This window comes from Centruroides vittatus, unplaced genomic scaffold (assembly GCF_030686945.1).
Source record: "Centruroides vittatus isolate TY-2023 unplaced genomic scaffold, ASM3068694v2 contig_796, whole genome shotgun sequence".
NCBI classification, from domain to species: Eukaryota; Metazoa; Arthropoda; class Arachnida; order Scorpiones; family Buthidae; genus Centruroides; species Centruroides vittatus.
Window position 1 is genome coordinate 392,036 of NW_027122513.1, and position 17,269 is coordinate 409,304.

Genomic DNA, 17,269 nt, shown 5'->3' on the forward strand with positions numbered 1-17,269 from the left:
CTGATTTTCATCTCCCACAAATTGCCAAACTTTTTGACTGATTTGCACCAAATTTTATATAGTTACTCTGTCATCCTGCAGGAAACACATGTTGCCCTATAATGAGGATCTCAACCTCTCCCTGAGTTTCCAGGCAATGCTGGACATTCTTTGCTAGTTTCTTAAATAAAATTAATGTTTTCAGTTGCTTTTTATCAATCATCTTCAAATTTCGTGAACAGAACATCAACTGTGAATCATTATCATCTACAATGTCTCTTGGATTGATTTGATTTAATGCTTGAATATAAAATTATTTAATTTGACATTTAAATATTCAGCCATTGAGAACTTTTGGATAGCAGCATTGAATAAATCCAGTAGGATACTTGTAATATTTATGAAACTAATAATTTTCTGTTTTCAAACATCAGATTCAGAGATCCATGTTTAAAGTGAGAACTAAACGTGAGTTCATTTTATTTAAACAATTTCCATTTTAAATATGGAAAAAGAAAGAACGAATACAGTTCTCATTTTAACTAAAAGAACAGAAGGGGCAGACATGGATCCCTGCTTGACCCTTGTGTCTGGTGCTTGAAGTCACAAAAATAATAATTTTTTTTTTTTTTAAATTGACTGTCTTTTTGTTGTTTTATATATAGATTGCATATATATGGTTTTTATATGGTTTTATATATAGATTGCATCTTTTGATCCTTTTCTTTTAGCACAACAAATCATTTCAAATTTAAGAAGCTGCCTTTTATTACTGATGTAGAGTTCTTTTGAGACATTCGTTTTATTATTAGAATGCTCAAAATTACAATATATTCTGAATATTCAGAAAAACAGCTGTTTCCAAAAATGATACAGTATAAGTTTTAAGAATTGAATCTTTCAAAACTTTTTAACCAAATATAAAACCAAATAATAATATAGTAAAACTTCCCTTTGTGACCATTTGCACAAATCTAGACATGCAGTTACTTTAAATGCAGTTTCTTTGCATTATGGAGCTGCTTCTTTTGTTCTATTTTCAGGCAGTGCCAGATTGATTAATGACATAATCAATAATTTCACATATTTTACAGTATCATAAACTAATAACATTAGTTTATGATACTGTAATTATTTATACATTATGTATACAACAGAAAAATTGCTTTTTATACCAGTTTTAGGGCCCCTAGGCATGTGTCATGTGCTTTGTAGCAATCTGAGACTGTTTCTATATAAACAACTCAAAGCCTGATGTATTAATGCCAAACTAAATTGCTATAAGTAATTGGTGATTTTATGCTGCAATTAATAATTATAAATTAAGTAATTTGGTACTAGAGGTAGACATTAGGTGCCATTTCTTATCAATAATAAATTATTATAATAATTATTATTAAATTGCAGGTTCAACTCTTGCTTCTGATTCTATTCTTTCAGACTGTTGTTCTAAATTATTTAATAAATATTAAATTATTATAATTATTAATTTTGATAAGAGATGGTGCCTAACATCTACCCCTAGTACCAAATTTCTTAATTTCTAATTATTAATTTCAGTATAAAATAGCCCAATTAATTATGGTGATTGAGGGGAAATGTTGGTGAGAGTATCATGACACTCTCCTAGGGACATTTCAGGTGACGTCTAGACCTTTGTTTACATAAGAAGATTCTTGTATGTTGTACCTTATCTCCTTTCATTTTGGTATGTGTACTCTATACAGCGTAGATTAAACTCTGTGTTCTAACCAAGCAGTTTCCTTTTTACTTTGCTCTGCTGCTGCACACTGCATTTATTACAACAGAAATAGTTTTTAGTTTGCTTGCACTTAGTTAGAAACTTAGTTACCATATCTTAAATTATAAATAAACATCCTTATCTTTGTAAGTTGTAATTTCTGAAGTGTTTTAATTTAATTTACATATTCTAAAACCTCAATGTTTGGAAATTGAATACTTTGTAAACCTGAGGATCACCTGTTTAAAATGGTTGAGAACATTAAAGTTTTTTTTCTTGAATTTAAAGATGGTTTAAGTGTGTTGTTATTTTGATTCTGTAATACTGTATGTTGAAATAAAGGTTATGAATGATCCTCTGTTTTGTGCTCACTTTCAATATATGACCACTTTTGATTTCCCTGAGAGTGGTCACAAATGGGAAGTTTTATTGTATAACAACTAAATCCAATCCTTATAACCAAATATTTAAATTTTATTGAGTTAAGCATTTCTTTCAGAATATTTTAAATTATTAAATTTAATTCTAAAATTAATGTAATTATTGGTATTTGTACAAAGTGACTTAACTACCTATCTTCAGCCTAAATTATTTAATTAGAATGATGTAGTATAGCCAAAAGAAAAGGTGGAGTAATTTTGGTTTTTAGCTAATTGGCTAAATTCTATAAATTTATAAGTGTTTTGTTCTTTCTTAAAACAGTTAATTTTGTTATGAATAAATTAATGTCTAAATTAAAATATTCTAATGCAATAGAAAGCCAGTAAAATATAAATTCAATCTAATGGTGTTTAATATTAAACTCTCTTAATAAAATCAAATATTCAGTAAAATGTCATCTCCAGGAATAGTTTTAGAACGTTTTAAATTAAAAGCTATACTTGGTATGTAAAATTGAGAAACAAAATTTTTTTTTATTAGTATAAAATGACAATTTTAAGAAAATTAAAACAAAATTGTAAATTTACTTGGATGTAATCTATTGTGAAAAGTGAATTTGATGTTTAAAAATACTAACATAAAACAATTATGATAATTCACATATGATCATCCAGTAATATCGTGGATAAAATGTGAGATAGTTGATACAGATGTATTTAGTTATTACTGACAAAACACAACAATATAAACCATTTTTTGTGTTAGTATTTTTAAAAATTCTAGTTTACTTTCATAATGAATTAATTTAAGTAAATTTATAAATTTCTTTTAACTTGTCATTTTATATCGATTTGCAAAAATCAGTTTTGTTATCTACACTCCCCACATAAAATCAGTGATTTTATATGGGGAGTGTAGTTTTTAATTTGAAATTTTTTTTAAAATTGATTTTGTATGCATTGAAAATGTTTGACTTAAATTCAGTCTAATGATATTATTAAACTTAATTAATCATATTATATGGCCATAATTTTAGACTTTTAGTATAATTTTGATTTTTTAAATAATAGAATCCTGTTTAGATATTTACAATTTTTCTAATAAATTATAAAATGTAAGAAAAAATTGCAAATACCAAAATATTTAAGATTGTTTATAATTGCATAAAATTCAAATCTAAAAATTAAATAAATACAAAAACACATAAAACATAATTTACAGAAAGTTTTATATAAAAACTATTTTATAGTTTAGTTTTATTCTAGAAAATTTTTCACAATACAGTAGAGCATTGATTATCCGACCCCCGATTAACCGACTGCGTTCTAGCGGCAAATTCAAATGTCCGCTAGTGATGTGGCGCTATAATATTTGGTTATGTCTTGGCTACTTAAATATTATTATTGTTAAATTTTTGCATGTTTTAGCTGGCAGCACTGGCTCGACCATGAAAGGGAGGCTAGTATTTAAACCAGGCCTAATACACTATACTAATAATGTATTTTTTCATACTTTTCGGTTATCTGACTTTTCAGTTATCCGACCAACCCCAGTCCTTAATTAAGTCGGATAATCGATGCTCTACTGTAAATAGTATCAAAATACAGGGTGTTTTTTAAACTGACGGTTCTCAGAGACATCTGTAGAGCAATCTAACAGCCGGACTGTTGCCAAATTTGGGAAAGTGACTAAGGACAACATGGGAAAGAGATTCCGTGAAGAAAAAAGTAGTACCTAAATTCACCGATAGGGTGAATTTGGCGTTGTTGTAGCAAAACAGCTAAGAATTTGTTGAAGGTTCACAGGTTACATTTTACCTAAATTCAGGTAAAAATGGCCTCATCTCTCCAGAGAATTATTCACGGCCAAGCATTGTCCACCTCTATCCTGGCAAGAAATGTCAGAGCAAATGTCAACCGTATAGCATGGTCGTTTGGTTTTAATTCTTGCAGGTGGCTTATCTTCTATGGATAGAACTTGAGAACTTTTCGCGGAATTTGCCATACTGTCGAAGGCGTCATTTCCAATTGTCATGCCACTCCCCAGGCGCTGCTGCTACCAGCAACAGTCCTCTGTGAACCTTCAACAAATTCTTTGCTGTTTCACTACAACAGTGCCAAATCCATCCCTACCAGCAAATTTGCATACTACTATTTTTCTTCACAGAATCTTTTTCCCATGTTGTCCTTAGTCACTCTCCCAAATTTTGCAACAGTCCGGCTGTTAGATTGCTCTACAGATGTCTCTGAGTACTGCCAGTTTAAAAAAAACACCCTGTAGTAATGTATGAAGGCTGTTTCTTTTTCAACCTCTGATGGTCCATAAAACAAAGACAAATGTAAATAACAAAATGAATTTATTACCAAAAGTTAGGTACATACATGTTAGAATTCCAGCTTCAAATTTTATACTAGTCAATAGCCTGACGAAGACCAAGTTTTTGGTCAAAACATTAGTTTTTATCTAAAGCTGTTCGTACTGGGATATAAAAAGGTTTTTAGTGTGTTCACACATGATTACTTTTTGACATAATCACCATGAAGATTGAGGTATTTGTCATATCTGTGGACGAGCTTTTCCATCCCCTCTTCATAGAATGTTACCGCCAGTGAATTGAGATGGCCTTAACAATGATGTTTTGAAGATCGTCATTAGTCTTGGACCTCTGCCCTCCTAGCCATGTTTTCAGTTCAGGAAAGAGGTGAAAGTTTTCACACATTAAAAAGTTTTAAGCTGGGTGGAAGTCTTCACCACCTTTAAACACCCTGCGTACAGCCCCGATTTAGCACCAAGTGACTTCTTCCACTTCTTTTCTGAACAGGAAAAGTTGTTAGAAAGGTGTAGGTTCGAGACTAATGATGATCTTCGAAAAAAGTTAGGGCCATTTCAAGTCATTGGCAGCAACATTCTATGACAAGGAGATGGAAAAGCTCGTCCACAGATATGATAAATGCCTCAATCTTCACAGTATTTATGTCAAGAAGTAACCATGTTTTTACCTAACTTTTGGTAATAAATTCATTTTGTTATTTACATTTGTCTTTATTTTATACCATTGGAGGTTGAAAAAGAAACAGCCCTCATATTTGAAGATAAAACTAAATTATCATTAAGTAATTCAAGTAAATTTTCAGGATGACTAATAATTTTTATTTTTGTTGTTTTGCATTTTGAACAAATTTGGTCGTCTTTTAAAATTGTAAGTACTCTGATCAGATTTTAATTGAAATAGTTCAAGCAAATATGATTATCATATCAATGTAGATGAACAGTTTTCATTAAGTCTTTATAAAATATTTTAATATTTTAGACAGATATATCTGTCAAATCAAAAATTATATATATTTTAATATGTAAAATAAATGATTTGTTGCATTATTTCAATTTCTTTTATATAAGATAAATCCAATGTGCACTTTACTTGCTTTAATAATCTAGAACTAGAATTAAATATTATGATAAAACATTTATATAATAATAATGAAATGGCTCCGAATTCTTTAAATGAGCTCTGATAAGACATATTTTTGTTGTGCACACAATAGGATAATCATTTCATTGTATTAATGAAGTTAGATGCATTCTAATTAATATTTGGATATAACTATATTATTTTAATTATCAAAAAAAATTTTTAATTTTATTAAAATATAGTAGCAATTAGTAAAGATGATTAAAAATTTTGAACTATTAAACTGTTCAATAATTTTCTGGCAAAATGAGAATGGAATGCTTTCAGGTTTCTATAATTAAACATTGTAAATCTGGTTAATTTTATTACTGGAGTAATTCATTTTTTTAAATTGAATGGTATTTATATATTGGTAGATCTGAATTTTTATTATTGAATTAAATTTTGTTGCTGTTGTTATTGAAAAAGTATATGATTTTAATACTGTGAGTTTTATTTATTTTTTTGCTGAAATATTATCAATTATTTACTCTATAAAATATTAAAATGTTTGTCTTCTTATATAACTTAATCAAAATAAGTTGTATTTATTTTATCAATTTATAATTATTTTTTATTGTATGGTATATATGTTAAAAAGTAACTTATGCTGCTGTAGATATCCAAAGTATTATTATATAAGAAATGTTCTCAGTTCTTTACTTAATTTCTGTATTCTAACTTTATAATTAATAACAAATACATTAGATAATTTTTTTAAGTTTATAAAAATTTTCTGTTATTTATAATATAAATATTAAACATTAAACTTATTGAAGATAAGTAGGATCTTAGAGCAAATACATATGTTTTTTATGTAATTATTATTTTTTGAAATGATTAGAATATAGTTATTTTATATCAAGTATAAATTTATCAAAGATAGTGCTTCTGACTAAAGAGTTGTTTTCGTTTATATCATTATGAAAATTACAAAGGTAGATTTTTTTTTTAATTCAAAGAATAGTAGTATATTTGTAAAATTTTAAATTAATAGAGAATCTTTTAATAACTACACAATTTGCAAAATTATGGGATTTCCGGGAGAAGTAACATTAAAATTCTTTTCTTCTAAGATGAGCATTCTTTGACAAATGATTTATATTAATTTAGTTTGTTTTGATTATGATTTTGATTTTTACTTTGAACAATTATTTAAATAATTATCAGTTAAAGTAAAATGTGTACATGCACAATTGATTTGATTGATCTTCTAAAAATTGAAGTTACATATTTTTGTAGTGAATGGATGAAAATCTATGCTATATTCTAATAATTCAAATATTTAGATAAAATTTCTAATTTGTTTTATGTTGAATATTACACTCCTTTGTTTGTTAAACACATTAAAGCTTTATAAATATTTTTATTATGTAAAATAATAAATAAATCATCAATATATTTAGTTATGAACTTTATACATGAGATATTTAGTTTGGCTAAGTCTAAAGTTAATATACTACTATTTTTGCAATATTTAATGCTATAGAAAAATCTAACTCAGCAAGTCTGACTGCATTAAATGTTAAATGCTATGTATAAAGTATTGATTATTTAAAATTAAATAATTTGAAATACTTTTATAGGAAATATTAAGGATTTTAAGACATTTTTTTTTTAATCATTCAGAAATTATATTATATTTAATGTTATTTCTTAATTTAACATTTAAAAAAGTAATATATTTTTTACTGATTAATAGATATTAACAAATGGAAGTTATTTCCATGAAAGCAAATCTTTTATTAGATTAGTTATAAATATTTAGTCTAAGTGTTCATATTAAGTGAAATATGTCTAAAGCAGAACCTGAATAAAATGGAAACTTGCTAAAAAGAAAAAAATTCTTTTGGCATAAAGCAATTTTTTATGTTAAATTCTACTATAAACCAGAAATCTGTTCAATGAAGAAACAAAAGAATTTTGAGTAGAAAGAATGTGACTTAATCTGGATAGAGTGGAAATTAAGATTTCACTTGTAGACAAGTAATTAAAATCTCCCATTTATAATGGTTGTTACAGAGCATGAAAAACTATCCCCAAAATGATTTTGAACCTTGTCAGAGAAACAAACATCATGTGACAAAGATACATATAACTAAAGGCTGTTGAAAGGGATGGAACTGGGATTTTTCCCCAGGCCCAGAGAGAACTTAAATTAAGATGCCTGTAATAGTTCCTGTTCACATAAATGAATGTTATTTTTACTAACAAAAAAACTGTGAATAATGAAGAAACATTCTATGTATTTTATTTATTCAAGAAAAAGAGTAAAAGAGACATCTGGATAGACCGGATTGTTTATTGAAATTAACCAGAGGCAGAACTGAATACTTTTAAAAATCAAGTTCTCAAGAACAAGCAATGAATGTAATCTGTGAAAACAATGAGAATAAGATAACATATGCAAATAATTTGCCATGTACAGTAACTAGTGCTGAGTATTTGAAAACAAATTGATTAACAGGTTGATAATTATAGAGATTGATTATTTATATGTTTAGGTGGTTGAAATGAGGTAGCAGAAATAATATACAGATATAAGTTAACTTTGTGATGTACTATGTAACAAATGCCCATTGAAGTTTTGCTGTCATATTATCCCTGCTGCCTCATTTCAGCCTACTAAATATATAAATAATGCCATTTTTGCTCTTATATAAAAAGCATATTTGTATCCTTCACAATTCTTTATACATAGAGCTATGGATTATAGTTACTGCTGTTATATTCAAGCATATCAAAAATTTGCAAATTCTTTCCTCTCACAATATTATACACTAAAAGTGAAAAGCTAGCCTTTTGTAAATGCACCCATTCCATATTTAGAATTCATCTCACTATGTCTAGCTAGAGTTTTTAAAACATATGGATTTATCATACCAATCAAGCTACAAATGCCATTATTTAAATTACTTTGTAATCACAGAATTTTTCTTAGGAAAATCAGGTATTTATATGGTCCCCTTACATTAATCAAATACAAACACAAAAAATGTTTTACATTGAGGCCACAAACAGAACTTTCATATTGACTAATTGAACATCATGGGGGACATTTTAAACAACTGACATATCACAGAACTCTTGGAGTGTATTGGACCATGGCCTTATACCTTTATGAGGCTGTCCATAAATTATGTAAGGTATTTTGGGGTGGGTGGGGGTCAAGGATTTCTTATGATTTCTTACTCGGGTAATAGATCTTGTCTTATGTAATAATCTTATTTTTGTAGTAATTAATTTTTGTAGTATTAAGTTCATCATTGTCTTAAGTTCATCATTAAGTACATCATTGTCTTAGACTTTAAAGCACTGTACCCATCGATTAAACTCCTACCTGTGTTTTCCACGATCAGGGACACCCTATTTAACATCATAAAAGATAGCATGTTGCACCAACACATCCTGGAAATGGTGCATTTGCTTTGCTACAACTCCTTCTCTCGGTTCAATGAAATAATGTATGAGCAGCAAAGAGGGGACCCAATGGGCAGCCCCATAGCAGGGGACCTGTGTGAATTAGTAGTGAGGAGGCTGGAGTCGGAATTCATCCCGAAATATCTCCCTAACATCCTGTTATATAAGAGGTATATTGATGACATTCTGATCCTGTGGAAAGAAGAACTGAACACGTCTGACCTAGTAGAAGATATCAATAACAACTGCTACGGCTTAACGATAGAAATAGATCAGGCACACCCTACGGAGGCTCACTTCCTAGACATCAGAATTAAGATTGATCGCACCACCATCCAGACAGCAGTTTACTTCAAACCAAGCGATGATTGTTTATACATACCAGCAGGATCATGTGACCCTCCACAATACAAAGTGGCCACCTTCAAAGCCTTGATTGAGAGGGCACATATGCACTCCTCTTCCCAGAGGGAACTCCGATCTGAAATGAAACGTATAGAAGCCATTGCCAAATGACACGGTTACCACGGGCTTATTAAGAAGCTGCGCAACAATAAGCAACATCAGGAAGCAGACCGTAACATACTTCCGTACGTTACTTCGAGTAACAGCATCTCTATCACGTATAACCCGGTTCTCAAATCCTTGTACAAGGAGATTGCCAGGAAAAAGAATATCTGTATTATTTTTAGAAAACGAGCTACAATTTTTGAATTGTTAAGGAACGGAAAAGAGACAGCGGACCAAAATAAACTTCCCGGTGTCTACACCATCCCCGTTATGGATCACAGGTGTAACAGAAGCATGATTTACATAGGATCTACCAAACGCCACTTCGAAATGCGTATCAAAGAACACGTGGCTGATATTAACAATGGAAGAAACAGCACAGCTCTAGCCGTTTACTCTTCGGACCCTGACATTAAACCCATTTTCACCCAGGCAAAGGTCATTCACACCACCCACCGCACTAACTACCTCAGATGGCTAGAGGTGATCTACATGTCTTAATGCTATTAATGAAGGTAATTGCATTAACTACAAGGACAAGATAGCTCTATCGACAGCATGGCAGGCTCTACTAGATAAAACGATAAATTAGAGCACGACAAGCGTGGCACGCAGGTCCGTAGTGACGTCATCGGGACGGGACAACGTTCTGGATCATATTTCTTCACAACTTAGAATCGAAGCGCATTCCGTTACCTGAAGAAGAACCATTAAGGTTCGAAAACATTTGTAACTAATTGGTTTAGAGTGACGCGCACCGGTAAAAGGCTTTTAGATACGTGAAACTGTACTGGTCTCTGTTGTTGATATTCTACATCTTTCAATCTTAAAGATTCTTCTCTTCTTATTTTTATTTTTATTTTTTTAATCTTATTTTTTATTTTTTGATCTCGTCGAGTGGTGTAGTTTTGAATTTGGCTTCAATTTGGCAGTTTCTATTAAGAACGCTCCTTGTACCAATGCTATCTCGTGTGACATGATAGAATAATAACACTTGCAGACTCATGCTCTACACACTTTTTTTTTATCGTGGAAGAAAGGCCATGTGGTGGTTTCTCTCTCTTGTTTTGTTTTGAGTGATGTTTCTGTTTACACGTGTACTAGCTAGTCAATCTGTCAAAGTTTGTGTCCTTTTGTGAAAATTAAAATGAATATTATGACGATTAATAATGACGATGATGAAAAGATTGTTAATAATTAAAAAATAAAGTTCTTAAAATAAATTGTTCATTCGAATTCATTAAATTTTTATATTTTTAAATTTGTTCACATAAAATCTTTTATAAATAATAGTACATATTAATTAACTAATTAATAATGATATATTTTGGACCTAAGATTTTTAGGGTTTCATAAAAAAATTTTTTTTTTAAATTACACCTAAATATGTAAGATAGGGAAGGGGAGAGGGATCAAAGAAAATATTACGGTTTTTTACACAGGTGGGTGGGGGTCTAGAATGGCCGAAATCACCCTTATGTAATTTATGGACGGCCCCTATGGTCCAAAACATTGTTCCTCAGACAATGTAATGAACACAGTCTAATTTTTATATAGGAATCATTAAACATATCTATACTATGACCATGCAATAAATCAACATTAGAAATCCCAGAGCCATGGATTTAAACTTTTAAAAGATTAAACTCAATGCTTTGCAACTAGTATTTATATTTTTGTTGATTATTTTACACTTTAAATTTTATTTTTATATCATTTTTATGGAATGATAAACCCTTTTTATCTATATCAGTATATTCCATTTTTTGTTTATGTTCAGATTTTAATATTTGTATTTTTAAATATGTATTCCAGTTTATTTTAAATGAATGCATTGATGATATTCTTAAATTAATATTTTAATGTTTAATAGATCACATTTTTGGCATGTATCTTTCTGGCCTAAGTCCATTTTTCTTTAAATTGGGATATTTAAGGGTTTGTGTTTTAATTAATTTAAAAAATATTTGTAACTGATAACATACTAGTATTGTTTTTGTGTTGCTAAAAGTGTTTAATTTACTTAACCAATCAGTATAATAAACATTATTTAAAAAGTAACATGTTTTTGTTGGTCATAAATGGATTTAAGTCACTTTCAAAATCATGAAATTAATTTTTTTAAATTTTTGATAAAGTGCAAGTCCCTTGAAAAAAAAATATAATAGCCTTAAAATAAATAAAAAATACAATATATTGTGTTATAAATAGAAAATATTTAATTTTTATTTTCTTTTAAGAAATGTTATGTTCAAATTATATATCATAATTTATAATTTATTTATCTCCTCTTTGCATATGCAGAAGGGATTTAAAACAGTCATGGGGTTCAGGTGGTATATAGTACAGTACATCCATCATATCTTTGTATTTAGTTGTTGAAATTGGTCTTACAATTTTGTACAGTGGTGTTAATTCAATATTATCAAAGTTTTTTTGTCTCTGCAACACAGTTTAAGTCCAGTTTTAAATTCTGTATCACAATTCGTCGATGTTTTATAGAACATCTTATACGGTTTAGTTGTCAAAAGATGCATCCAACATATTTTGCCATTTTTTTCATTAGTATTCTTTAACCTTTTAAAAACCATGTCCTCTAGTGGTTTAGTTGAAATGAAATCTATTCTGAATGAAATGAATTCAGAATAAAGTTTTTACTTTTTGACACTTTTTTTATGACTTCATAATAGGGAGACCAAGGAGAGATCAAAGAGAAGTTGGATAGAATTAATCAGGGATACCTCACAATTTGGGACCTAGCATCAGCTTATATCTCAGGCTAGAAACCACGAGATATGGAGGAAAAGAGTGAAGTCGAGGACTCAAAAGGACTCAACTCATCACTGACAGAAGAGTATGTTGATGATGGTGAATAATCCTGGGGATAAACAATTAATTATTTTTTCTTGATGTAATTTCTACAACTCAATTTCTAGCATTTGGTAGAATGCCCTGATAACAAACTTATGATCAGTGACATTTGCATTATGTTCGGCAGATTGGACATATTTTTTTCCTGCACGTATATTTCTGTATGTTATATTTTTCATTTCTAAGATTTTTAAATGTTTTAGAATACATTATGCTTTCCGTGTACCTCTGGATACAACATTTTTATTCCAGAGATATATGTAAACATTATTATCATGGAAATTATGAAAAACCAGATTTAAAACATACATACTATGCTTGTAATATGCAACTGAAGTAGTCAACTTCTGGTAAGGTAGTGCTTTTTGCGAGTCAAAAGAAAAAGCGAAATAGAGATCTGCATTATGTAATGATAGATCTTGGTCTTGTTTTAATGCACTTCTAGACAATTTTGCTTATCTTAAATGCATATCATGTTCTTCCATAATGTTTGCCTTTTCTTTGCCATTATTCAATACTTTAATTTTAATGTTTAATAGATCACATTTTTGGCATGTATCTTTCTGCAGCTGGTGGAAATGTAAATTAAAATCTTTAAAAAATCTTCTGTAAGTTCACTCATTAAGAGTGCTTGTTTTTTCTTTACAATCAAGCAAGTATAAATTAAACATCATCTTTATATTTAGATTAGGATGTAAAGAATTTTCTGTTAGGATTATGGTAGGTGTTAAGATTACCAGAGGTAGGGAGAAGCACCATCAATGTCTTATTGTTGTAATATTATGTTATATTTAATGGATTTATTATTGCAATCATTTACTAATAAAATTTTACTCATATACTGCATATTTGTTTGAAACTTGTCAAAGTGGAATTAGGCTGCTTTCAAAATAAATTTTCTTTATTCTATTAACTAGCTAATTTTCTGTTTACAAAATCTTTATGAATTTCAAATATAATAAGCTGAAAATTGTTTAAAATGGAAAATAACATAGAACTATAAACATTATAATAATAAATTTTGTTAGAAAATGGACTAGACCACTTTCAAAATAAATGGCTCAATGTTTTACTTTTCCTAAAGAAGACATCGATGCAACAATACGATGTTGAAAGTATTGGCTGACTTTGTCACCAATAAAAGAATCTTAATGCCAAAAGACAGAGATAAGAAGAATTGACAATACTATGTCCTTAATGTTTTACTTTTTTGTTTTTATATTGTCTGCTTGGACCTTGTTTATAAATAGGACTTAATCACCTGTGAAAATAGATATTTTGTTTTGCCATTTGACTAAGACTTCCTCTCTTTACTAATCAGAAACTACACCAGTATAATAAGTCCTATATATAAACAAGGTCCGAGTAGACAATATGAAAACAAAAAAGTGAGACAGTCTTGTTTTTTTTCCAAAGTAATCTCTTAGGGCTTTGGCACACTTTTCCTATTGCAGTTCCTCGATTGTTGAAAGCACATTAGGAAGGCTTCTTTAGTAATGGTGTTTACTTTGCTATCGTGTCCTGTGTAATGTCTTCTTGTGACTAAAATCAAGTTCCTTTCATCAGCATCTTCAGTTTGGAGAACAGCCAAAAATTGCCTATGGCCATATTGGAAGAGTAAGGAACTTGATGAAGCAGAGGAATGTTGTTTGGCCAAGAAAGTCTGGTTATTTGTGTTACACAGCATCATGAAAGTGTTAAAGGACAATCAGGTAATAACTCTTTGGTAATGGTTTGGTCTTGTGGTGTGAAATCATGAAGCATTACACCTTGGAGTCAAAGATGACAGCTAATATGACTTTGATGTTATTGTGCACCTGTTGTATGTAATTTGGCCTTGGTATGATGTCACTATGAAGACTGCATCTTTGGTTTCTTGGTCATACTCACAAACCCATGACTCATCAGTATTCACTTAGTCCAGGAAGTCAGAGTTGTCGTTTGCACAGTCCAGCATGTCCTGCAAGACTTCCACTAAGAGTTGCTTCTGCTCTGTTGTTAGCAGCTTTGGCACAAATTTTGACATACTAATGTTGTTCACATTGTTTTGCCATTTCGCAGCAAATGAAAATGCAGTGGGTATTCAATCATATGTTGACTGCCAGTGACTGATGCTCTCTGCTAGCAGGAAAAATTCACACACGTGCATGAAGGTCCCCTATACATCCCAGCTGGCAGACATGTTCCAAGCTTTGATTCTGCAGGGTAAATGTTTGATACTTTTTGAACATTTCTCATATGTTTTCCATACAAGAATATGAAATTATAGGTTTAAAAATTCTTGCCCATTGCACAAAATCTGTAATTTCATTGTCACTTAAATCTGATTTTATATTTTTCTAGTTTGTGGTCAACTTATAAGTAATTTTACTATATATTTGCATCCATACACATGTGAGCATGCACATTGTTTATATATATATATATATAATGAGTTTGTAAAAATAGAAAAAATATGACTCAATTTCTTAATTGAAATGTTTCAAGTTATATATAAATTTAAATTTTTTAAACAATCAAATCTTTATATTTGCTTCATAATTCTTTCTAAACTTTTTTAATCATAGGTATTACTTATGAATGATTACTTCATTTGTAAAAATGACAAACAAAATACGATGATATCTTGGTACTCAAACAATTTGGTATTTGAACACAAGTTCTGGAAAAAGTCACTTGCTACTTGACTGAACAATTTCTACCCGCTAGAACAAATTTTCAATTAATAACATATTTTTATTTTGTCATCCATGAAAATTTTTTATGATAAAAATAAAAAATGTGAAAATGTTGCAGATACTTTTGATCAAGATCAACAAAAAGCTGAGATAATGATGATATTTTGTAAAAAGAAAACACCCTCATTTAACTAAAATTAATACTAACACAATATAGTGCTTTTAATTATGATTGTTAATTAATTATTTATTGGAAATGAATTATTGATTTCTTTAATAAACATCTTTCCCTTATTAACGAAAAAGAATAGTATACTTTTGTTAACTTCTCAAATGTAACCCTATGTTTTGCATTAGTCCTTTGTTTTGTATAGCATGAATTCCTGTAATACTGCACTTTTTTGGGAACATAACTACTGTGTTATACAAGGGATACCTGTAATAATTTTAAATCATTCGTGAAAATTAAAATAAGTGACCAGCAAAAAACATCCAATTAACTCTATGTAAATCTCACTGTGCTACGTACTAATGTTATTCCTGATTCTGTTCCTTTTCTATTGCTCTTTATTCTGGAGTCATATCCTAAAACCTTGGCTATAGGCCATGGCCTATGTACAAGTGTCATCTACAAAAGAGTAGATAACATTCCTTTCATAACTTTTTTATGGCTTTAACAAGAGCAACCTAAGCTAAGGTTTTAGACTATGTTGTGTGTTTAAAGCAGTTAATACAGTTCACTCTTGCAAGTGTGGCACTTAATTCAGCCTCTCAATTATCTGGCATATACCCCCTCAATCTGATTGCCTAAGAGCTTGTTTCCCTGGAAATGTTAGTTATTTACTTTCCAATACTGTGATATATTTAAAAACAGACAAAATGCTTAAACCATCATACCTTAAATTATATATACATGAAGATGTCTGTTATAAACAGATGAAAACATTAGTAAAAGTGTTAATTTGAGATATGCTAGTTTTGATGTTTTGTCTATGTTTAAATGTTAGTCATGTCTGGAGGTAAGATATCTAGGCTCTAAAAATCATAACTTATATGAATTTTAGTATCTAGATGTCCTATTGGGTTCCATTTCTATAAACATAATTGTGTATCATTATTTCATATTATTTGCCTGTCTACTTCCAAACAAAATCAGAACTGAAGGGCAACAGGTCATATCATTCATTACCTTTAGATGCATATACACTCGGTAATCTGGCACTCCTTTGTACAAGGAATAGTCAGATTAACGAGAGTGTAATGTATTTGAGTATATTTAGATATACTGTTTTTTTTTATTTTAGTACTTTTAATTGAATTTAATACTAGATGGCAGTTTAATTGCTTGCTTTTAATCCAAATTACATAACATCTTTATAATTAATTTAGCCATATTATAGCTCACTTAAAATATAGCAGTAATGTTTTTCTCTTAAATCTACAGTATTTTATATCTTGGTTAGCTCTTATTTTATCTGTTTGTTTCACTAAACTTATATATTTTAAAATTCTTATTTTTTCCTAAAAACACTGTCATTTTTATTATATGATTTGATTGTATACTCAAATATGAGTCAATGATAAGAAATTAAATTATAATAGTTTTCATTATTATCTACTCAGTTATATTTTTTAGTTACAAATATATAAAGCTGTTTTGAAATTAAAGCATTGAATATTTCTTAATTTTTCTAACTAAAGTAATAGTACAGCATAACTTTTTAGAATTATCTTAATGCTCAATAAATCTAAGTTACTATCTGCTGTCAAATTAGCATTAGATTATAAAATATAACTACTAGCCTTTATATTCAGTAATTGTTAGCTTTTTTTTAATCTGTCTTATTATTGTAAATTATGAGATGTACTATACTTAACACAATTAGTTTCAGACATTTTATATTTTTTGATATTGTGTATAAATTTACTGATCTTAAATTTTAGAAAAATTATATTAATAGATTAAATTATACAAATTTATAATTATTATTATTTTATTTAATTTATGAAGTTTGAATACTCTCACTTTTGGAACTACTAAATAATATTTCCTTATTTTATATTGGTAATATTACAAGATTAGCCGTTCCCATAAAAAGAAAATATGTAAAATAAAACCAAATAATATTTAGAAAGAACAAAACTAAATAATACAATAATTAATAAGACTAATACAGTATATAAATATATTGGTTTTATGTAAGTCATAATTTACATAACTTAAATATATCAATAGCA

The 17,269-nt window shown here is 29.1% G+C and overlaps 1 protein-coding gene across 2 annotated transcripts in view; it reads left to right on the forward strand.

The window, feature by feature from the left end:
• ps (RNA-binding protein Nova-1-like protein passilla) overlaps window positions 1-17,269 on the forward strand; it is a 95,686-nt gene that overhangs the window by 22,106 nt on the left and 56,311 nt on the right. The gene's annotated exons all lie outside the window — the stretch shown is intronic.